The sequence below is a fragment of the Chelonoidis abingdonii genome, chromosome 5 (assembly GCF_003597395.2).
Source record: "Chelonoidis abingdonii isolate Lonesome George chromosome 5, CheloAbing_2.0, whole genome shotgun sequence".
Lineage (NCBI taxonomy): Eukaryota > Metazoa > Chordata > Testudines > Testudinidae > Chelonoidis > Chelonoidis abingdonii.
Window position 1 is genome coordinate 73,722,281 of NC_133773.1, and position 25,505 is coordinate 73,747,785.

The window sequence follows — 25,505 nt, forward strand, 5'->3', positions numbered from 1 at the left end:
GCAGTTTGTGTGATGCTAGGTTGTCACAAAATGACAAGAATAGTAAGTGAATACTTGTTGAGCCTGATATGACATTAAACAAAAAGGAATGCAGCAGTCTCATTTATTTTCAAAACTGTTTGCTTGGATATAAAATTTAGATACAGTTCATTACAAATGGGATTTTTTTAACTGCTCTGTATGCCAGTCATGAAGGGCCCTCTGTACTTTTTCCTTTCTGTCTGACTACACAGAGAAAAGAATAATTAAAGACGTGTAGGTAAATGGAATACTGGATAAAATGCAACATGCTGGTACCAAAGGTAGATGCCTTTCTTTGATAAAATAACTGATTATTTACATAAGGGAAATGCAATAGATGTAATCTAGCTGGACTTCAGTAAAGCATTTGACACAGTACCACATGGGAAATTATTAGTGAAATTGGAGAAAATGGGGATTAGTACAGGAATTACAAGGTAGATAAGGACCTGGCTAAAAGGGAGACAACCGGTTGTGCTCAGAGGAGAATTATCGGGCTGGAGGACTCTTACTATTGGAGTTCCTCAAGGATCTGTCCCTATGGCCCATCTTATTTAATATTTTTGTTAATAATGCTGGCACAAGAAGTAGGGGTGTTGTAATGAAATGTTCTGATGGTACAAAGCTGGAAAGCACTGTCAGTACAGAGGTGGATTGGAATACTATGCAGGAAGAAATGGATAAAGTAGAGGACTGAAGTAATATAAATAAGTAATAGAAATAGGATAAAATTTAATTGTACATAGTGCAAATGCTAATAACAAGAATGTGTGCTATAAACTGGGACTCATCAGTTGGAAGCAACAAAGGAGGAGAAATACCTAGGTGTCTTAGTTAACCACACAATGACTGTGAACCAACAATGTAGTGTGGTAGTGAAAGACACATCCCAAGATCGAATTTATCAAATGAGGCATGTTCAGTAGAGATTGGGAAGTATTAATGCCATTGTACACAAAGCACTGCAAGACCTCAGCCGAAATACTGTATATAATTCAGGTTACCCATGTTCAAGAAAGATTAATTCAAATTAAAATAGATGCAAAGAATGGCACTAGGGTGATCAAGGGAATAGAGAGCCTGTTTTATGAGAGGAGACTAAAAGATCCTTGGGTTGTTTAAACTAACAAAACAAAGGCTGAGAAGGGATATGGTTGATCTCTATAAATACATCCTCGGGTAAACACCAGGGAGAGAGAAGATCTATTTAAACTAAAGAACAGTGTTGGCACAAGAACAAATGGATATAAACTGGATATGAATATATTTAGATTGGAAATTAGAAGAAGGTATCTACCATTCAGAGGTGTGCAGCTCTGAAACAGGCTCCCAACAGGTTTTAACTAGCCTTCCAACTAGTTTTAATATGGAACTTGATAAGTTTATGAACAGGATAATATGATGGGGTTGTCTGTGATTGCAGGGGACTGGATTCAATGACTCAGAAGGTCCCTTCCAGTCCTATGTTCCTATTTAAATGTTTTTTATTAACTGTCTAGTTGATACATAAAAGAAAATAAGTTACTTCTTTTTATATCTATAATATTGGCAGCTGCCTTCTCAGCACTCCCTCTTGGCCCAGAGTCACTCTGCAGTGCTCTCCCTCTGTTTTGCCCTCTTGAGGGCCCCTTGCATAATCTTCACACATTTTTCTCTTTGGTCAAAATACCCCTCCTTGAGTCTGTGTTATTCACAGAAAATAACTCCCGAAGAAATCTCAAAGTCCCAAACTAAAGTCCATAAACTAAACATTTTTCTTCTTATTCCCTTTCCTTTCTGCCTGGGGAGCTCTGCAATCTTTCCACTGCTTATTCAGCGTCTCTCGTGCCTTAACAGACTACTCCCAGCCCTTCCTGGCTGGAACCTTATGGTATGTCTACACTGCAGTTAAAATCCACTGGCTGACCCATGCCAGCTTACTTGGGCTCATGGTGCTCGGGCTAAGGGGTTGTTTAATTGCAGTGTAAATATTTGGACTCAGGCTGGAGCCTGGGCTCCAGGACTCTGCAAGGTGGGAGGGTCTCTAGCTTAGGGTGCAGCTCAAGCCCAAACATCACGCTGTAATTAAACAATCCCTTAGCCCAAGCCCCACAAGCCTGAGTCAACCTGCACGGGCCAGCCACAGGTGTTTAACTGCAGTGTAGACATACGCTAAGTCCCAAATGGAGCCCCTCACTCTTAGCAGTTTCTGCTCTCCCTTAGCATCCCCTTGTGTCCCCCCTTTCACTGCAGCCCCCTGGTGCTCTTTATATTTTGTAATCAGGGTTCGCTAGCTCCAGGCTTTTCAGCTTATGAGACAAGCCGCCCTGTTACAGTGTCTTTAATCGAAAATGCCTTTTAATATATGTTTTTTCTCCAATGGTTATTTGGATAATGGCTTAATATTAAAGAGTTGTATTGTCCTGAATTAAATTATAGTTTAATCAAATAAAGATCAAGTGGGTTTCAAATGGCTGAAAATGTCCTGTCACTTTTTTCTTTTGCTTTAGATTATTTTTTCATGTACGCATCTGTGGTAAAGCCTCCTGTCCCAGATCTGGACTTTAGCGTCCAAAATAGGGGTGCTTACCTGAAACTCCCCCAAGCTCACTACCAGCTTGGATATTTTCTCGCTGCCACCAGATAAGAATAGGCTCTTATCAGCCTGGATCCCCCAAATACTCCTTGGGGGACCCCCTCTGTGGACTCCCCAACTTCCTTTGGGAAGACCCCCAAGACCCAGACCCCTGGGTCTCCCTATCTCATTCCCCAGCTTCCCCCCCTTCCTGGGTGAGCCTGGGCGATGTAGTACTTAAGTCCTTGAAGGCAAAACAAAGAAGGAAATCACTTTCCCCCGAGGCGATGCCTTCAAATCTAGTAAAGCTAATATAAAGAGATTTTCCAACCCCCCTTCCTGTAGCCTCACTAGAGAAACCCCAAAAACCTCAGCCAGGTTTTAAAAAAGAACTTTATATAAAAAGAAAGAAAATACAGAACAATAATCTTGCATTAAGAAACTCAGTACAGGCTCTTGCTTATAAGAAAATCTGAATAAACAGTCTGATTTAAAAGATAGCCCTATTAAACCAGTCCAGCAAATCAACATACATGTAAATACAACACAAAGCATATAACAGCCTATGTACTTTGTTTCCTTTTGTACTCACAGACTTTTAGGAGAAACTTTGAAATAAGAGGGAGTTAGAAGAAAAGCTTGTTTACTCACAGCCGAGGAAACAACAAAGACCCTGAGTATACAAATTCCCGCCCCTGACTTTTAAACAATCCAGTTCTCTGATTGGTCCTCTGGTCAGGTGTTTGGTTCCCCTTTACAGGCAAAAGAAAATTAACCCTTACCTTACCTATCTACTTATGACAGCATCAAAGTTTTTCTCTCTCTGAAGGAAGGGGAGGGGGATTTTTTACATGGAGAAGTTGATGGATTTCCATTTTTGAATTACACCATTTTTTGCACACACAGACATATTACAATATGTAAAAATTGGTCATCATCACTGATTCAAATTCCAGAAGTATCCATATCAGTTCCTATTGAAAATGAGCTACCAAGCCTAGATCCTGTCAACATGTAAGCACATGTATTACTGTATTTAAAAGTAAATCTGGCTGCGGTAGGATTACTCAATTAAGCATGTACATAACTGTGTGAAAGATCAGAGTTTGAGATACTGGGTAAAGTTTTCAAAAGCACCTAAGTGTCTTAATAACCTGAGTCCCATTTTCATTAGTGACTTGGGCACTTAGAAGTCTAAGTCATATTGAAAGTCAATTGTGCCAAAACCATCCAGTCCCACATTTAAGTTACATATATTTCAAAAATTTTCAGATATTTTCACAAAGTTCAGCCAAAATGTGCTTGATACCAGGTAGGTCCACATTTATTTGAAACTTAGCCCAAGTTCACCCAGTGTGTTGGTGAAACATGGCAACCTTCTCAACATAGACAGTAGAGGGAGTTTGTAACACAAACTGGAATTAATTGTGTTTCAATTAGCTTGTGAATGTTTCAATGAAAGTTTCAATCAGCTCTACAAATCGTATATAGTACATTCTGTTCTTTGTGTTAATTGTAATTGTATTTGTCAAGACACACATCTATTATCAGCCTCCCAGTTTATTTTGTGAATTTGAGTTAATGTCCAGTTTTGTTTGGAAAGGAATTTTTGTTGAAATAGTATTTGAAACATTATGAACCTTTAGATATGAATTTCTCAGCGTTAATACTTTTCTCATGTACCAAGTTCTATTTCTGGATTCCCCAGTGCAGTAGAAATTCAATGCCTAACGCATAAATATTGATAAAATCATGTTTGGAGTGAATTGGTTTTTTTTTAATTGTTCAGAAGACTTCATGCTCATCTCAAAGAACAAATCTCTTAGCAATAATACTTCCTTTTAATTTCCATTGACGACATTCTGTAGAGTTTGCAAGAGCAGAGGAATTTGGTTTAATCCGCAAAGGTGCATCCCTTGACCATTTCATAATCCCCACTATTCTTTTCAGATCTGTCAAGATTTTAATAAAGTGATTCACTAGCTATGAATTCTAGCTTTTTAATAGACTTTTTTTTCTGTTAAGTTGTAACTAGATCTGTGTCTGGTACCTATTTGAATAATTAAGAAGTAGGCTTCTTGTTTGATGCAGGGCTGAATGAGTAGCTTGTTTCAACAAAATAGTCCAAGACAAAAATCTTTAAGACAGAGTTAAGGTTGATTACTATGTTGCTCCCTGAAATAATGCTAAGAATATTGTTATAATTTAGATTATTTTTCTTTTTACTGTAAAGTCTAAAAGCTGTAGAAATTTAGCTGTTATTTTTCTGCACCAATTTTAATTCTGTCCCTTATCCATGTTAACTCACTATGTATGGTCTGGAAGTGTTTTAAAGGGATAGAGTGGTAAAATACTCTAAGATGTGGACTTTCTTCTGGTGAGGAACTCCCATATTTGTCAGTTGATTATTAATACCCAGCTGCCTCCTACCAGTGAAATGTACTGGAAATATTCTGCATGCATCTTGTCCCCTTCTGGTTCCATTTCTTGACATTCAGTGACTTCTCTATGGGATGGTAGGTAGTATGTTAACTGTGTGCCACCAGATGTGCCAAACAAGGTCTACACCACCTGCATCTCCTTCCATTGACATATATTTGGACCATATGGTAATAAGCATGTTCCTGATCTGTCAGTAAACAAGTGATCATCCACTCATAGTTCTACACATGTTGTACAAAGCCAATGTGGTACTAATGCCTAAGCATGTGGAATAGTCAATGGGTTGAGCAAGTGTGTTGCCTTTCTTGCTGATAGCTGCCTGGCAGCACAAAAAGCCCCCTTGTAGCCTAAGAGAAATGGCTTTTGCTTTCATCTGCACTAAACACCACTGACGGCAGCATGTATAGGCAGCATGTACATGCTGCAATGAAAAGCATTCCCTGTCCACACTATGATATGCAGCTACCCTTGTCAGCATAAGGCTGTGGTGGAGGCAAAGCAGCAGGGAAAGGTTTCAGCAGCTCCCCCATGCTGGAGTATTTGTGTCAGCGGTGAGGATTTCATTGTGGCGAGGAAATTCTCTGCTGGTGGGACATAGTGGGGAAAGGTGAACCTTTCTCCACTGCCTCCCCCACCACAGCCTTTCCCTGCAGCAGGAGTCTTTTCTGGGAAAAGACTCCAGCAGGGGGACACTATACTGCTAAAAATAGCAGTGTAGATAGGGAGGCATGGCTGGGGCGAGTAGAGAGCCATGTAGGGTATGTACTTGAGTACCAACCCATGCCCTTCAGGTGTGTCTTTGCTCTCTTTGCCTAAGCCATGGCTCATTGTCTACTATCTATACCTATGCTAGGAGTGCTGCACGCTGTTGAAAGATGCATACAGTGTAAACACACCATTAAAAGTGGAGATTCGTGTCCACCCTTAAGTGTGCTTCCTGTTTGAAAGCATAATTATTCCCATTTAAGTATGACATTAACTGAACTTTGTAATGAGTTGAGTGAATCTGCAGTGGCTGTCCCTCCCACCTATTTTATATATGACATAGCAAGACATGTATTTTTCATATTACTGTCACTTTCTCTAAACTACTTACATTTAAATAGAACCTTTCTTTCTGAAATAGCATATTTTACAGACTGAAGATCAGGTCTTTGACCCTGCTCTGGCTGCCTTATACCACACTGACAGTGCAAAGAAACATCTTAACTAGTCCCTTGAGAACCTTCTGTTGCACTGGCAAATCCTTAGGTGGGATAGATCCACTGATGTGGCTCTTGCATCATGCCCTCTGCCTGCCATTGGTGCAATGGGGATATCTACTATGGAGAGGTCCTGTGCGCTGGTGATCACTGACTGTTGAAACAGTGTAGATCACTCTGGAGGATGAACAGGTAGCTTAAAGCAAAATAATGGGCCAGATCCTCAGCCTTTTTAAATTGCACAGTTCCGTTGACTTAAACAATATACAGTGGATGAGAATCTGGTCCAGTGTATCTAAAACCTAGCTGATTAATTAACTTGTGACTTGGATGTTCAGTCTCTTTTTCTTACTGTAGCATTGTGTCCATCTGTACAAGAATGGTTATTAATTAACTTGGGTCTAAATGAGGGCATCTAAAAACAAATGGGCCAATTCATTTTCAAAGGAAAAAGCACAGTGTTGTCTAATTTAGAAGTAAGCTTGCACAGGTCTGCATGCACCCACAAACATTATATTAACTTCTAGAGGGGAGAAAAGAAAAGTGTTAAAGAAATTACATTTTGTGTGTATATTTGAATTGCACATATGGTGTAATCTATTTCTCCTTCCCCTTATTTCTCTCTTTCTACATTCTTCACTGTGCAGGAGACTGAAGCTGTGGAGAGGTTGTGTTGAACCGTAATTTATTTCAAAGAAGCTCTAATTTTTCTCATTTTAAGCAGGAAATCCACATTGTTATTGTGATTTTTTTTCTCTTTGTGCTTCCCACCTAGCTTTGAGTTTCTCTTTGCTCCTTGACTCCCCTTGGGCTGTTTTGTCTTTCTGTCAGATGCCATCTTAACTACTCTGATTCTCTCCCTCCCTCCTCTCAACCCCATTCTCCTTTCCTGTGAGCAGAAATGACATTGCACATGCTGTCTCCACTTCTCATGGCTGTCCTCAAATAGTTTGTTGGGTTGGATCGGGTCCTGGTCCCTTCGTGCTCATTGAGCTTGTGAAAGCTACTTGGATTTTACTATATGTCCTTTTTTCTCACTTCTTTCCTGGACACTTTAGACCTGATTGTTCCCTTAATTCCACCACTCTAAATTAGGAGCAATGGAATTACACCAGTGTAAAATTGGTATATAATTAATCAGCCTTTTGACGCTATTCTGTGCTACACTGACCACGTCAACCTACTTGCTCAGATCCATTCTCTGTACTCCCCGTGTCAGTTCAGTCACTTTCTCTTATCTTTTCCAGGTCTTTCACTGCCCTAGGTTGTTTTCAATTTCTTTCATGCTATTTGGGGCTATTCTCAGTCCAAGTCTCCTTTTCCCTTTCCCTTCCAGTTCTTCCCGTGCACTTTTGTTCTGACACTGTCTATGTGCTGGTGAGATTTTGTTTATTTTACTGATATTATTTCTTCTGTTGAAAGCTCACTAGAGCAGGGACTGTATCTAAGTATTTCTACAGCATCAAATACAATTGAGTCCTGATTCTGATCGAGGCCTCTGGACATTACTATGAATATAAGTAATTGTTATTTATTAATATATTGTATTTGATTTATATATCCTTTCTATACAGAATTAGGGATATGGCACCTCTTGTATCATCTCTAGCATGACAAAATTATAGTTTTAGAACAGGAAGTTAGGAATATTTTATCCAGTACAAATTATTATTATTTTATTTAGGTAGGTAGGTAGGTAGATACCCAGGGTGGGATTTGGTTAGGACATTGGAGTTAACAGGCCAAAATCAACCCTAGATTGAGCAGATATAGCTGCAGCCCTACATACTGCATTTGCGAGAAGTACCTTGGGATCTGTATAATATCCCTACCCAGCTGGCGTCTTAACCAAACGATAATATGCTGGTACAATAATGAAGTTGCAGACTGCTCTGTTAAAGTTAATTGTCACATATGCAGTTGTAATTGGTCCCCCTTTTGATACCCAGTAAAAACACTATTTTTCAGAGCCTTTTCTGGCTCAGTATAAAAGATCTAAAATTTGCACTACTATATGTATCGTTTCTGATAACATAGACTGTAATCCTTTTATAAGAAGATATTTCAGTTTGGCTCCATAAGCTGCAGAAAAATGTACAGATTTATATTACAATATGAATCTTTTATCATAAAAAGCAATCAGAATATTTTTCTCTTAGAAATTCATTTAGTGGCTGTACTGGTAGCATCCTACTCTTCTCATTTCCCTAGTGATTTTTTTTTTTTTTTGGTGATTGAATATTTGCAAAGGAATTAATCTAAAGAAATAGAGAGACACCTGGTGGAATTTACAAAAGCACCTAACTAGGTTAAATGACGTACTCCCATTAAAAGGTGCCTAACTCACTTACTGAAGCCCAGATCTAATGGGCTGAACAATTGGGCTAATGATGTGGTTGCCTGGCATGCAGAGTAAGTCTGTGTTTTAATATTCCTTTTGTAAATATTTATGAAAAGTTTTACTGTCCGTGTGTGGTGACCAGTTTTACCACACAGAATAGCTTGGCACCAAATCAATAAACCAAATAAAGGGTTGAAGAAGGCCTAGTCTTATGAGGTGCTGAGTGTGCTCAACTTCCATTGAACTGAGGAGCTGAATTCACTTAGTGTATTACAGTATAAAGCCCTAATGCAATAACTTAAATAGTTTGTTTTAAAAAGGCAAATCTGGTTAGGATTTTAAAATTATTCTCCCTGGCAAAGATCTCTGTAGCTTTAGCTACCAGCAAGTTTCAGCTAAGAGCATATTTTTTGTGACAAACTATTTGAGCTACATTTTTGTGTGATCTCAGTGTGGCCCCTAATTCTATGAATCAAAACATTTCTGCCTGCCAAATGACATGCCACTACCATTTTATCATTTGTATGTCCAAAGGATAGAAGTGAACACCTAAATGACAATGCCTGTGCTTGCAATGCACAAACATCAGGTATTCATGGAACTTTTCATTTGTGTGGATTAATGAGAATGTATGCAGAACTAGAAGCCATGCTTTGAATATTTAGGTTTGTGTGATTAGGTGGAGAATGTGTTAATATAGCTTTACCCTCCAGAGATTACTTTTGTTCACAAAGGAAAAATAAATGACACCCTTTGGCTTGCAACAGATTCCTCCAATATGCTATTGATATTCTATAGGCCAGGAAGACAGAAAATGATTTTCACTCAGCTCTCAAGTGCTTGGCTGGAGTGGGCTCTAAATGACTCAAAATTTTTGAATGCAAGTTATGTACAGAAATAGAGGCACTCCCATTTCTGATTTTAAGCAGATATTTTTAGGGTTAAGCAATACAAACTTGCAAATGCTTCTTAAAGAGTCACTGAGAAAAGCATTTTCTCTAAGTTTACAAGCAGTTAACAAGGAATTTAACAATTGGTCGTATTCTCCTTCTTTCTGGAATGTGGCCTTGAAGAATTGTTCCTTTTTGAGGGCAACATCCGTGCAAATTTTTATTTGAGTTTTTGTTTCAATCACTCCTCTTTTGACCCTTCGAAAATAGATATGTCCTCCCAAATGTCGTACATTTTTTGATACATACCAAAGAGCAAGTGAGAGAAAGTATGGTTGATCATTCTAGCTGGACTTGGACTGTGTCTGAAACCAGAATAGATCAATTAAAGTGGTGATAGGTTAATTAAAGAAACTTAAGACCAAATATTCAAACTTGTGTGCCTAGAGCTAGGCATCTAAGGGTAAGTTTTTACTACCGTCCGGATCGTCGGGCAGTGATCAATCCAACAGGGATCAATACATGGATCCCTGAGCACTCTTCCGTCGACTCCTGTACTCTAGCTTGGCGAGAGGCGCAGACAGAGTCAACGGGGGAGCGGCAGCAGTAAGAAGACACCGCAGTAAGTAGATCTAAGTACGTCGACTTCAGCTATGTTATTCACTTAGGCCTGGCCTACACAAGGAGGTGTGGAATCAATCTAAGTGGTTCCTACTGACGTCATGCTTCATGTTTGCTGAAGAACCATGCTAGGGAAAGGAAATCCACTTGCACTAGTCTTGTTGCCTCCCTTCCAGAATAGCAAATCTTTAAACATAACTCTGTCAATTTTAGCTATAAAAGATATTAGGGCAGATATCTGCCTTGTAGTTTTGTCATAGCTCCATTGACTTCAATGAAGCTGTGACAGTTTACACCAGGCTTTGCCCCATAATTTAAACAAGAAAAAAAAAAGGGGGGAAATTCTAGTGACTGCAAGGAAGTTGGAGGAGATCCCTTAGAGCTAATTTGGCATTTACAGGTACAATAAAGAGAATTCTAGTGCCAGCTTCCCTATACCGCCTGGCCAATATGCCTCAAACTAGATATGGAAGGATCACTTCCAGAGTTGAGAATGACAATAATGCTGATTGGTTCAAAATTCGATTGTTCTTTTTTATGTGAACATTCCCCTGGAAATTTACTCCACATAGGCTACCAAACAATTACCACAGATTTTCAGTCACATTCAAATTAGGCTGATTCTCAGTCTTTATGTCTGTGGGCAGGGCCTCCTCTGGCTTTTTTGCCACCCCAAGCGGCGAAACGGGGAAAAAAAAAAAGATAAAGCCGATCGACGGCACTTCAGTGACATCTCAATCGTGCCGCTTCATTCTTCTGTGGCAATTCGTCGGTGGCTCCTTCACTCCCTCTCTTTCTCTTTGGCGGCACATCAGTCGCAGCTCAAAGAGGAAGAGGGGGACTGAGACACCTGCAGCCGATTGCTGCCGAAGACCCGGATGTGCCACCCCTTTCCATTGGCCGTCCCAAGCACCTGCTTCCTTCGCTGGTGCCTGGAGCCAGCCCTGTCTGTGGGAACAGTTCACCTAGAGCAGGAGTTCTCAGTCTTTTTCTTTCTGAGGCCCCTCCCAACATGCTATCAAAACTCCACAGCACAGCTGTGCCACAACTGCTTTTTTGCATATAAAAGCCAGGGATGGCGTTAAGGAGTAGCAAGCAGGGCAATTGCCTGGGGCCCCACACCACAGGGAAGACCACAAAACTAAGTTGCTTAGGCTTGGATTCAGCCCCAGGTGGTGGGGGTAGGGGCCCCTGGCTGCAGTCCTGTGCAGCGGGGCTTTGGCTTTCTGCCCTGGGCCTTAGCAAGTCTAACACTGGCCATGCTTGGTGGATGCCCTGAACTCTGTCTGTGGCTCCCAAGGTGACCCCGGAACCACTCACCTTGGGCCTGATCCAGCGTCCACTGAAGCTGATGAGATTCTTTCCATTTACCAGGAAGATCCCTAGAAACCCAGAAGCTTATTTATATCTGTAGTCTATTACCAGCTCCCTGAGCCATCCAATTCCCCTATGCATTTTTCTTTGGCAATAATGATTTCTGAGTGAGAAAAGGAACATTCTTCCAGACCTGCTGTAAAAAGTCTGTGAATAGAAGGATGAGGGGTGTGCAAATCTAGAGAAGTATTGAGCTTTTGTAATAGTGTAGGTTATCAATGTTCATTGACTCACCGGTATGTATACCAAATGGAGTCTGAGAATCAGTACAGGAAAAAGGTACAGTATGTGCCTTAATTACTTTAAAATAAGCATAAATCTTTCAAAACTGGTAACTGCTGATATAACCCCTTTTGTTTCTGCATGGCAAGGCAGCTTTACCTTCAGAAGTATATTTAAGGTCTTTGGACTCAAACAGCAAAAAAAAAATGCTTTCCCAGACAAAAGGGTATATAAAATGAATGTCTTGTATTGATTTTGTTGTTGTTGTAAAGGACAATCTGCATGTCACAAATTGGATTTATTCAATTATTTTATAATATATTTTACACCAAGCTACAGTAAATAATTTCCCAAATAAACTGAAATCTTCAGTCAGTATAAAGTGGAAACTGCAACAAAAATCTCCAGAGAAAGAAACTTTAATTTTTTAACCGTTACTGTTGGGTCTATTTTAGATCCTGTCGTAACTGGGATAAAACCTGGGAAGTGTCTTACTGTGATTGTAATGATTTAGGTTTAAATGATAGTAATTTTTTTTCTGGGACGATAAGTAAACATGCTCTCAATTAGCATGCTGAACTATGCAATGTTAATAACTGTAAGGAATAATATAGATTACAAGGCCAGAAGGGACCACTATGAGCATATGATCTGATCTTCTGCGTAATGCAGGCCATAGAACTTCCCTAAATTAATTTCCATTTTAACTAGAATATGGAGGATGTTTAGGTTGGATATTAGGAAAACCTTTTTCACTAGGAGGGTGGTGAGGCATTGGAATGGGTTACCTAGGGAGGTGATGGAATCTCCATCCTTAGAGGTTTTTAAGGTCAGGCTTGACAAAGCCCTGGCTGGGATGATTTAGTTGGGAATTGGTCCTGATTTGAGCAGGGGGTTGGACTAGGTGACCTCCTGAGGTCCCTTCCAGCCCTGATATTCTATGATTCTGTGATCTCTTTTATAAAAACACCAAATCTTGATTTAAAAAGACAGTGATGGAGAATCCACCATAACTCTTGGTAAGTTGTTCTGATGGTTAATTACCCTTAAAGTTTTTCATCTTATTTCCCATCTGAATTTGTCTACTTCAACTTCCAGTCATTGGATCCTTATTATATTTTGGCCTGGTAGAGTGAAGAGCCCATTATTTATTTTTTGCTCCCCACGTAGGTATTTATGGACTATATTCAATTCCCCCTTAACCTTCTTTTCTGAGTGGGGAACTGAGATGCTGGTCTGGGGAAGTAGCTCAGACTCATGGGGCCACATTGTGCCCTGAGTGATTCAAAGCGGGTTAGTGAGGGCCCACCTGGCCCAGTGCCCACTGGTTTGGCAAGTGCTGCTCTGGCAGTGAGACAAGGCCAAAGTACTCTCATTAGGTTGGTACAGCATTCTTTATATCTCAGGCTTGATCTCTAGCCCCCCTCCACTAATAAAGGGACCAAATCCATTCCTGGTGTAACTGCATGGAGCCTGTTGTTGTTGGAGGATACAAGCACAGGCTTTAATTTCTGATACACTTATGCACCCTTTTGATCTGAAACTCCTTTGGAATGAACTGCACTCGTATCCCTTGATGTTAGTCACATTCCCAGTATATCCTCTGCCTAGCCAACTCCTGCCAATTATCCTGGTATGTTAATGTGCTCCAATATATATGAGGTGTTACTAAAGCATATAGTCCTTTGTGTATATTCTTGCCAGTCACATGAAAGACGAGCTAAGCTGCTTTGCCTAATTTGTAAGCCTTTTAAATCTCCTCATCCCCCAAATTTGAATCAAACATTATTAGTTTCGTGTTCAGCAAAGAGGGAATGTGAATGTAGAGGGGAGAGTTGGGATGTGGGAGAAGCAAGAAACAAATATGATGTGTGCATATAGGGTACACAGTGTGTCAGTTTTTCCTTGCTATTCTGCTTCAGTTGGAAATTCCTTACCCAGTATGGGGAGGAGGAGAGAGAGAGGAAGATGAAATGTTCAAATTACAAGAAAAACGAGTGGCAACCCCCCGCTTTTGTTCCTCCTCCCCCGCCCCAAAAAAAACCCAGGATGTTCATAATCTGAAGAACCATGAGATATGCCTGACCATATAGGGTGAATGTTGGATTACAATATACACTTTATAGGCTTACAGTCTATATATTTCTCAGTTATGAGCACTAATTCAGTCATGTATTTAAAAGGTCACCAAGTTGTTTTTGCTCGTTAATTCTGTTAGCCACTGAAATATTGACAGGGTTCTTTGTAGTCTATGGAACACTAGAACTATCCTGCAGCAAGAGTGTTTTGAATTCTGCATAAATCTGAAATTTGTGAAGTAGTATGAAATGCATGGCAATAGCTTTGTAACTATGCACTCCAGCTTACTGAAGAATTTCAGTGATTGTAGCAACACAGAAATCCAGGAGCATTGCACAGAAGCAGACCAAATGCACTTGGAAAGAAAATTTAGTTTGTTTTTGCTTGAAAGGGAGGATTCAAAGCTCTTAGTGTAGGAGGAGTGAGGAAAATTCTTCTTTCCCTCTCCTTCCCATGACCCCTTCCCCTTTTGTTCGGCATGGCTCCAAATAATCCTCCTCTCCTCCAGCTTCTGGGGAACGAATCCCTGTTTCCTTCCTAGGATGTGACGTTATGTCACTTACTGCCATAGAATTGTTCCCCGCAAGAAAATTCTTAGATTCCAAGGCCAGAAGGGACCACTGTGATTATCTAGTCTGACTTGCTGTTTAACATAAGTCATAGAACTTCCTCAAAATAATTTCTAGAATATATTCAGAAAAAACATCCATTCTTGATTTAAAAATTGCCACTGGAGAATCCACCAAGACCTTTGATATGTTGTTTCAATGACTAATTAACCTCACTGTTAAAAATGTATGCCTCATTTCAGGTCTGAAATGTCCAACTTAAATTTCCAACCTGTGGATCATATTATACCTTTCTCTGCTAGATGCAAGAGCTCATTATTAAATATTTGTTCCCCCTCGGGTATTTACAGATTGTAATCATGGCATTTAACCTCTTTGTTAAAATAAAATGAGCTCCTTAAGTCTACCACTATAAGGCATGTTTTCTAATTCTTTAATCATTCTCAATGCTCTTCTCTGAACACACTGCAATTTATCAACATCTCTCTTGAATTGTGAACACCAAAACTGGACACACTATTCCAGCAATGTTAGCACCAGTGCTAACTACGGGGTAAAATAATCTTTCTCCGACTTGAGACTCTCTTGGCTAATGCATCCAAGGATTGCATTAGCCCTTTTGGACACAGCAATGCTCTAGGAGCTCATGTTCAGCTCTTTATCCTCCATGACCTTCAGATCTTTTTCAGAGTCGCTGCTTTCTATTATAGAGTGCCACATCCTGTACATATGGTCTATATTTCATGTTCTTAGATGTATGACTTTATATTCAGCCATTTAAAAATCATATTGTTTGCTTGCGTCCAGTTTACCAAGTGATCCAGATAGATTTGTGACAGTGATTTGTCATTTTCTTTATTTACCACTCCTCCAATCTTTGTGTCATTTGCAGACTTCACCTGTGATTACTTTTTCTTCCTGGCATCAACAAAAATATTAAATAGCATAGTGCCAAGAACTGATCCTTGCAGAACACCTCTAAAAATGCATTTGCTTACTGATGACTCCCCATTTCAATTGTATTTTGACATCTATCAGTTATCCAGCTTTTAATCCATTTAATATGTGCCATGTTTGTTTTATATTGCTCTAATTTTTTAATCAGAATGTCATGCAGTACTAAGTCATATGCCTTACAGAATTCTAAGTATATTACATCAGCACTATCGCCTTTATCAACCAAACTTGTAATCTCATCAAAAATATATATCAAGATAGTCTGACAGGATCTATTTTTCCATAAATCCATTTTGATTGGATTAATTATATTACACTCCTTTTAATTTTTTTTATTAATTGAGTCTCATATCAGCCATTGCATTACTTTGCCCTGGTTCAATGTCAAACCAACAGACCTGTTATCACCCAGGTCATCTGTTTACCCATTTTAAATACTAGTACAAAATTAACTTTCTTCCAGTCTCATGGAACTTCTCCAGTGTTCCAAGACTTATTGAAAATCAACATTATTGGTCCAGTGAGCTTCTCTCCCAGCTCTGAGATAACTTGCATTCATAGGTTTTCAGTATATGCTGATTTAAAAATGTCTCATGTTAGCATTTGCTGTTTAACATAATTCTGAGTTAGTATTGGAATGGAAAGTGTTTCATCATCATTATATGTTATGACTGTCAGTTACAGGGGCGGCAAGTTATCTGGGCCCATGGTGCCCGGGGACCCGGTTCCACTAACGTTTGGGGCTAGGTCTCTTCCCTGGCCCCACCTGCTGCCCCACGTTCCTCCCCTGGAGTGTCTCCCAGCCACATTTGCTGCCCTCGGGTAATTTAAAAGGGCCTGGGGCCCCAGGCCACTACCAACAGCACAGCAAGACTAAGGTGGCTTCCTGCCCAGCCTTGCTGCATGCCACTCCTGGAAGTGGCTGGAACTGCCTTATAGCCCTGGGGGGAAGGGTGTCTCCGCACCCTGCCCCCACCTTGAGCGCTGACTCTGCAGCTCCCATTGGCCAAGAACTGTGGCCAATGGGAGCTGCAGGGGTGTTTCCTGCGGGCAGCAGCGCGCAGACACCCCCTGACCCTCCCAGCTAGGAGCCACTGCCAGAGAGGTGTGCCGGTCACTTCTGGGAACCGCCTGAAGTAAACACCACACCCCTCTCCCACACTCCAATCCCCTGCCCCAGCCCAGAACCCGCACACAAACTCCCTCCCAGAGTCCTCACTCGCTCCCACACCTCAGTCCCCAGCCCAGAACCTGCACCCCAAACCCCCTTCCGCATCTAAACTCCCAGAACCTTAGACAGGGATGTGTCTGTGTGTGGTGTGGGTGGGAGCCGGACTTGGACCTGTTCTGGGCACCACTAAAAATTATACAAACCTGCTGCCCCGGTCCATGTTGGTGTTCCCATACACAGAACAGAAATATTTAGTGAACTCTTCTGCCTGTTGTGCGTTATTATTGACAATTCTACCATTTCCGTCTAGTAATGAATCAATACCATTGTTAGGATTCTTTTTTGTGCCTATATACTTGGCAACAACTTATTGTCCTTATCTCTAATGCCCTTCTCCTTGTTGCTTTTGCTTCCCTTATCAGTCATCTATTATTCCTAACATCTGATTCATTACTATCATCTTCCCCTTGCTTCCATGTGTTATGCATGAGTATTATTATTATAGCAGCCTTCACATCAGGTTGGTTTTTTAACCAGTATTATTCGGTGGTGGATTTCTGGGCATCTAGAAACATTTTCTTAAACAATTCCTACTAATCATTTACATTTGTTTGTTTAAACTCTCTCCCATAACTGATTTGTTAAGAGTTAATTGTTTTCAGCTGTATGACACTGACACTGGTATGTATATATTACTGGTTTGGACTTCATTTTATTTATACATAGCAAATATTATTGTAATGGAGTGCAGCATAAAAATAAGATAGGAAAATTACTCTTGGGGCAAGATTTTGCTTCTCCTCCTTCCCATATTAACTCAGAGACTTAGTAATGCAATGCATAGCCTTTCACTTTAGGTCACTAGGGTAAATCAAGCACAGGTCATTGCTTGATGGATGTTGAGTAAAATGAATTGCAGTCCAATTCCTAATAGACAAAGGTCAACCCCATTTTGGGTACCAAATTTTGAGGCATACATATACAGAAGTATGATTTTTCATTGCTGGTGCTGTATGTATTTGTGAAGAGAGACCTCTAATCCCAGTACTAGCAACTTTCAAAAACACTAAATATTAATAGTTTTTTTTGTAAATTGTTTGTTCTCTCTGCAATTATTTTCCTGATCTAGATTATGGAAGAGAGAAAAGGCTGATTTCTCAACATGACTGAGAACCACTTCATATTACTTTAGGTATTCTGACTAATAAGCCACAAATCAGAAGCTGGATGGAATGATCTGAAGGGCTCAAGAAGACAGTAATTTTCCTTTATGGGTTATAGAATGTAAAAAACTCTGATTATTCTTTTTTGGGCGGGTGGGAGTATGGGGTTGTGTGGAGACAGAACTCATCATTATCATCACCATGAATGCTTGTTTTCAGTAAGGCATTTGATATGGTTCCACATGGGGAATTATTAGTTAAATTGGAAAAGATGGGGATCAATATGAAAACTGAAAGGTGAATAAGGAACTGGTTAAAGGGGAGACCACAATGGGTCATACTGAAAAGGTGAACTGTCAGACTGGAAGGAAGGTTATGTGGAGTTCCTTAGGGATGGTTTTGTGACCAATCTTATAATGCTTTTTATTGACTGACCTGCACAAAAGTGTGGAATGTGCTAATAAAAGTTTGCAGAAGAACACAAAGCTGGGAGGTATTGCTAACACAGAGAAGGACCGGTATCATACAGGAAGATCTGGATGACTTGTAAACTGGAGTAAAGTAATAGGCTGAATTTAATAGGTGAATAATGCTAAGACTGTGCTTTAGGATTAATTAGATAAATTTTGGTTTATAAAGTTGGGGGACACATCAGTTGGTAAGTACAGTACGAGAGGGATAGACCTCAGAGTATTGGTGATTCACAGAGGTGCTATCAGCACAATGTGGATACTGGTCGTGAAAAAAGCTAATGCAGTCTTGGATGCAATCAGGTGAGTATTTCAGTAAAGTAAGGAGGTGTTATACTTATTATACAAGGCACTGGTGAAGACTTCATCTGGAATATTGTGTGCAGTTCAGGTCTCCATGTAAAAGAAGGGCTACTAGGATGATCAGAGGAATGGAAACCTTTCTTATGAAAGGAAGACTCAAAGACTTGATATTTGTTTAGTCCTAACCAAAGAAGGCTAAGGGAGATATGATTGATCTCTATAATTATCAGAGGGATTGAAATTTAGGAGGAAGAGGAATTATTTAAGCTTAGTACCAATGTGGACACAAGAACAAATGGATATAAACTGGACACTAGGAAGTTGAGACTTGAAATTAGATGAAGGTTTCTAACCATTAGAGGAGTGAAGTTCTGGAACAGCCTTCCAAGGATAGTAGTGGGGGCAAAAGATATATCTGGCTTCAAGACTAAGCTTGATAAGTTTATGGAAGGGATGGTGTGATGGGATAGCCTAATTTTGGCAATTAATTGATCTTTGATTATTAGCAGGTAAATATGCCCAATAGTCTGTGATGGGACGTTAGATGGGGTGGGATCTGAGTTACTACAGAGAATTCTTTCCTGGGTGTATGGCTGGTGAGTCTTGCCCACATGCTCAGGGTTTAACTGATCGCTATACGTGGGAGTCAGGCAGGAATTTTCCTTCAGGGAAGACTGGGAGAGGCCCTGGTGTTTTTTTCGCTTTCCTCTGTAGCATGGAGCACGAGTCACTTGCTGGAGGATTCTCTGCACCTTGAGGTCTTTAAACCATGATTTGAAGACTTCAGTAACCCAGACATAGGTTAGGTGTTTGTTACAGGAGTGGGTGGGTGAAATTCTGTGGCCTCCATTGTGCAGGAGGTCAGACTAGATGATCATAATGGTCCCTTCTGACCTTAAAGTCTATGAGATCCATACAAAATTACAATTTAAAAATATTCTATCGTAACTTGCCGTCGTTGTTCAATCTTTTTTTTCCCGAGTGAAATAATCTGATGCAGTATTAAGCCTGCCACTAAGAATTGTTAATGTATAATTTATAGTCACAATTAGAAAGCATTTTTAACCAAGTGTCACAACACAGTGACAAGTAAATTAGACTGAGATTTACATTACAGTACTTTGCAACTTGGTAGTGTCAGTCTGGAGGAACTGACAAACAGCCCCAATGGAGCAAGACAGTGGTTTCAGTAAAGAATGCATTCATTTCCCATGTGATAGCAGACTTCAAAGATAGTTGGTGCATGATACTGAAGTAATGATTAATAATTTTGTATTATAGAATGTAAACCAATAGACTATCACAGATTTCTATAATCACACAGTAATATTCAGGTCAGACAGAGAAAGAGGTTGGTAATTCTTAGTGTTTTTGTGAACGAAAGGCTAGTTTTAGCTCCAGAGAAGTGGTTTTCATGCTAAAGAAAGAAGAGAAATCCAGTTATCATTTCTGTGTTCACAAAGTCCACAATTAGGGGAATGGAAAGGTCAAAATATGAAAAATGAGAAGATGTCAGGATAAATGTTGTTAAATCAAATTTACCAAAAATTAGATGGCTGAAACATCATTACAGTGAATATAGTTGCAAAAGAGTTTCTTAATGCTGCCAAAGATATAAAGAAAGCATTGACTAGGTTATTATTTTGGAATATCATTCACTGTCATTTTTACAAGGCTTCCATTTTTCCTTGTCTTTTGTTTTTACTGTAAACATAATAATGTTATGGAATAATAGTATAATGGCATGGTATAATTTAGGGAAGATTTATGTTACAAAAGAAATGTGTGTGTGCAATTTTCTTTGGAGGATCCTCTCATTCTCCTTTGTAACAAACAGTTACGATAGCTTCCCCCAGAGATAGCTAAGAGATATAGGTTAGATTCAGCAGTGCCTTCTGGATGCTTTGCTCTGCTCCAGTGACTCAAAACAGCAGTAAATCCAGCTTAATTTGTTTTGATCCTGGCTACTTGAGAGACTACTTCTCTGTCCGTGTGATGCTATGACAGTTGTGATAGGTGCAGTCACTTGAGCTAATAGCTTTGTAATTTTAAAAGGATGGGGCTAGGGATGGGATACTTTGCCTGAGTGGGTTCTTTTACCCTAAAATGTGCTCCCTTTCCTTCCCTCAGCCCTATAGAGTCCTGGTTCAGTTGAGTGATGGGATGGCAGGTGTTTGTTTTTGATCATTGGTCCAATTTCTGTGGGCATACGGTTAATCAGTCAGAATAATTAATTAAACAAACCATGTTTTGGTACTTTGCCAAACCAGTTTCTGTGCTTGCAAGATGGTCAAGCAAATCTCTGTCTGACGACAGAATCCAGCACTTCAGTAACGTACAAACCACTTTTTCTCCACTCCTTTTGTTTGTCTATCTCAGGAACGGCACAAACCAGAGGGGGCTGGTGGTGGTGGTTGTTGGAACCATGCCTTCACTGTCTCACTGAAATATCACTCTCCACCATCCTTGAAAATCAACAAAACAGATTTCATTTTGAAAACATTTATCCAAAAACACAGCAGGGAAAAAGTATAACAACAAGCTAAAACCAGGTCTGATTTAAACCTATAGCAGCACTCAACCAAATCAGAATTTGTAATGTAATGCAGGACCATGAGTATAGCTTATATCATCTTTGAATATGTGTATATATGTATTATAACATGCCCCTCAATACAACAGTATACCTAGCTGTAGATTAATTAAGTAATTAAGTACAGCTTGATTAGCCTATAATTTGTGTTGACTGTAATGGCCCGTCTGATGTTCTCACAGATTCTAGGATAACAATATAATTGCTGGTTTTGCAAAATGCACATGGTATTGTTCACTTAATAATTGATAACTGATTGAAGGAAGTTTTAAAATAATATACTGTAAGTTTTTCAGTTTGTAACATATAGATAGGCACCCACCCAATGTTGTAGGTCCATTAACATATTTTAAGCATAAAACATCACTATGGACATATGTACAAATGTGCAGTGTAAGACATTTAAAAAAAAAAAAAAAAGCCTCTTTAGCACATTGTGTTCCTCCCACTCTTAGTCCAGAACCTATATAAGGCATAGAAGATGGACCTTGAATCATGTTCTGTGTTTCTACAGGACCTAGCACGCTGAGCCACTGATCCATGATTGGGGCTCCTGGGCGCTGTGATCATAAAAATAATAATAAGTGCCAGATCTCAAATGCAGACCTTACAAGTTAAAAACAATACTGTGATTTACCACATAGACCTTTTGATAGCCAGTGGAGATCCTGCAGGGCTGATGTGCTTCAGGTATGAAACTCTGCTCAAGAGTCATGGTACATTTGACACTTGCTTTAGTTTCTGAATGGTCATAATGTGTATAGACACCATAAAAAATACCCATAACTTGAATGGAAAGTTAAAGTTATGAACATAAGCATTCAAAAGTCAGGGAATGCCAAAATGAAGGTTGCACTCTTCAGCTTTCCAAAATGCAAGTCTCCTGAGGTCCATCAGAGCTGGGCTCCTTCCTACATACCATATCCATTCCGCAGCAACAGCAACCTTTCCTCACCTCATTCATACTTCACAAAATGCACAAGGGCTGTGGAGTTTTGCCATGATGCCTTACAAGTTCCTATTCCTTCAACACTAGATCATCCTATTGATTTCATCCATTTGATGTGCCCCCTCATTGTTCATAGATACACAGTACAGGCTTGGTGCACTTAAAGGGCCTGATCCTACCTTTGGGCTTTGGATCACACCCTAACAAGCTTGGTGAAAAAAAATCATTTGATAAGTTATTTTCAAAAACTTGTAACTCACATGAAAACCAGTTTCCCCTGGAACCAGGCTGTGGATTACTTCTCACTGAGGGCTATTTCTATTCCAGTATTCTACCTTTAAACCTTAGCAACATGTGCATGTTACAAATAAGTCAGAATGTCTGCAATCAATCTACCTGAAGGAGATGAGAATTTTGTCCCAACTGTTTTTATCTGTGACCATCCTAACAATAAATCTTCCTTCAGTACATTATTTGTCATTGCTCTGGTGGTTTCTTTCTCTTTTTCCTCTTTTTATGTGCATTTAAGATCCCCTTATGTCAATGGGATTTATACACATCGTCAAAGTTCAAGGCAATCGCACCTGTATTCCCCCTCCATGGTTCAGCAAGGGCACCAATTCTAGGCTTGTCAGCATAGGCAATGGGTGAACACTCCCTTTGGGGAGGCTAGCCCCCCAGCCCCTCCCTTTCCTCCCTTGGCATCCCCTACCCTCACAGCAGAGGAGCCCCAGCCCGCCCACCCTAGCTGCCCCAGCCATGCTGCCAGGCCTGAACACCGGGCCAAATTTATCCAGGCTGCCAGCCAACCTAAAGTGCCCCGGGTCACCCCAGTCCCTGCCACTGGCTGGAGCAGAGCCTCTGCTAGCTTCAGGTGAGAGGGTGAGTGAGGGTGGGGACACAGGCATGGGATAGGTGAGGCTTAGCCTCCCCTGTCCCGTGATGCCTGCCACCCATGGGCGCCTGTCTCCTCAGCTGCCCCCTCAGATGTCTGTCTCCCACTTGACTGGGGTTTTTCCAGACTACACAGTTCCCCGCCTATGCTGTGATAGTCTCAGCAAGCTAGGCTGCCTAAACAGGCCAGCATTTGCACTTTGCTTTCTCTTTGAAAGCCCTGAACAGCATAATTGCCAGCAGTTATAAATTATCACACAACTCATTACAAACTAACATATTTATTCTTAAGGTGAAAGCATTACAGAGAAAACATATTAAAAACAATAAAAGAACCTCTACAAATGCTAATAAACTTACCACAGGTTGCCCCAAACTCCAACAAGGACCCTGGTAGATGTCAGTCCTTCAAATCCCACCAATGAGTTATTCATACTCATGAATATTTCAATCTTTTCTTTGTTCAGCTTAGACCTTTTGATTCTCGGATTCTAGGAGAACGTACTCAGTAGACAATGGTCCCCTCCTCTGGGCATAGCTTCAAAAGCCTGTTTTTTTGCTGAAACAGAGATGGGAATTTGCATTCAGGTCCCCTAAGAGAGGCTACATACAATCCTGACACACAATAATTCATAAACTAAACATTTAACGCAATGGACCCCAAACATATTTGAACTTAATTTATAAGATCTCTCAAGAATATTGCATGAAATTGCCCTATCCGTCTCACACACACTTATAACTAAGTTTAAGTACTGTCTTGAATAGGGATGTTTTCCGGAATTGTTAAAGTGAATTTTAACTTCCTTGTTTCACTTACGTTAAATATTTACACAAACTACATTTGGAAAGCAATTCACCATTTATCTGACTGAAATTTTACATAATTCCAAAAGATATTAAAAACTTTCAACAGATTTAAATTAACTGGGAAATTAATTCAGTTTTGTTAGAGCTAGGGAGTTATTAAGTCTCAGCACAAATGGTGTAGTGTTAGACTTCGGAACTTGTTAATTTTAGAGAAATGAAAGGGTTTTAAAAGTTTTCATTACTTTAGTAAAAAGAGAACCTCAAGCATTTGATTACTCTGTAATATTGCTTTGCTTATTTACAGACTCTCACATCAAGGAATCCGAGAATCAACTCCCTGTCAAATTGTTTTTGGAGAGCATGGGCACAAGATTAGAAAACTAATAAAAGAGAGGAAAATGTCAGCACTGTGTGGTATTTTCCTAGCAGCAGGGAAATCCTTTAATGGATGCAGCGAGGCGTAATAGAAGTGAGATAAATAAGGCGGCCTTACTTCTTTCATTATAAATCCTATTTTCCAAAGAATAGTAACTCAGCTATAAATATTTATTTTTGACTGGAACTTGCTTAGCAAATACATATTTTGTAGTATTAAAAGGCTAAAAAAAAAAATCCAAAAAAGTAACACAGTTAATAAAGATGTTGGAATACACCCAAGAAGACTTATTCTGCAAAATCTTGCACATCGGAGTAACCATACTGGAATTATTAGGAATACTCACAAAGGTAAGATGTTATCACATGGAGACCAAGATTTTAAAGTAAAAGATAGAAGAAAAGCTGTAAAATGTGTGGGAAATGATCTTTCTATTCTTGCATTTATCTTAGATGACTTGTGATGGAGCTCCACTATTGATGTGTTCTTATCAGCTAAAATACAGATTTTTCCCAGAGAGTAACTGAAGCTTCAGCACAGTGGACTTGATCCGTAGATCCTGAAGTCAATGGAAAGAGTCCAATTCCCTTCTGTGGACTTCAGCTCAGAAATCACACTTGTGAAAAAGGCCATGGAGCCTTCTCCCAAATATGGCATCTTCTAGGATATCCCCAGGTGACCACACAAAGGCCCTATTCACCTCGAAGCTACCACTCCACCGCCAAAGAAAGAGGCAATACAATGTAATATGCTCCCTTTTTAAGGGTAAGATCTGCATAGTCAGATGGGAGGGAATGACACACACATGATCCTCTCCATCCCAATCTGGCCATTGTCTGTCCTACCTCTGGGCCCATGGAGAGCCATTTATCGAGTCCAGAAAATGGGCAGGGGGAAAGTGCTGTGCAGGCCTCTAAGCATCCTTTCCATTCAGGAGGCAGGAGATTTGTGTACAGAGATGATCTGAACAATGATATATAATAGTTGTGATTTCTGACCTGAATATGTGACTGTTAAAAGCTGTCTTTAAAATAGAATCTGGGAGAGACTCACTGTCTGTTGAGGCAAAACTTTGCTTTATTTCTTCCAAAAATGTTTGTCAACAGGCCCTAGTGTTCTGTCTAAGAGAGAGAGTAAAACCTAGCTAAAATTCTAAAATGTGGATGCTGTCCAATATTAATGATGTGCCATTATTATTAATGACAATGATTATATATAAAGGATTATATTTACAGATGAATACAATAAGTTCCCTGCCCCAGGGAGTTTGCAATCTAAGTGCAAGATTCTAGAGATGGAGCTGCCTGGGACAGCCCCAGCACATGCGGAGCCCTGTTGAAGTCAATGGGGGCAGATGTATAAAAAGCCATATACCTCAGTTTCAAGTTCTAGCCTAAAGCAAGGCAGATAAATATATTGGGCCAGATTCTCCATGAACTGACGCCCCCGGGAGACTTCCCCTAGGACAAATCCACTGTGCAGGAGACATCTCTGGCCAATATAA

At 40.0% G+C, this 25,505-nt stretch overlaps 1 protein-coding gene across 2 annotated transcripts in view; it reads left to right on the top strand.

Moving 5' to 3' along the window:
• Positions 1–25,505, top strand: part of GALNTL6 (polypeptide N-acetylgalactosaminyltransferase like 6) — a 919,665-nt gene that overhangs the window by 59,674 nt on the left and 834,486 nt on the right. The gene's annotated exons all lie outside the window — the stretch shown is intronic.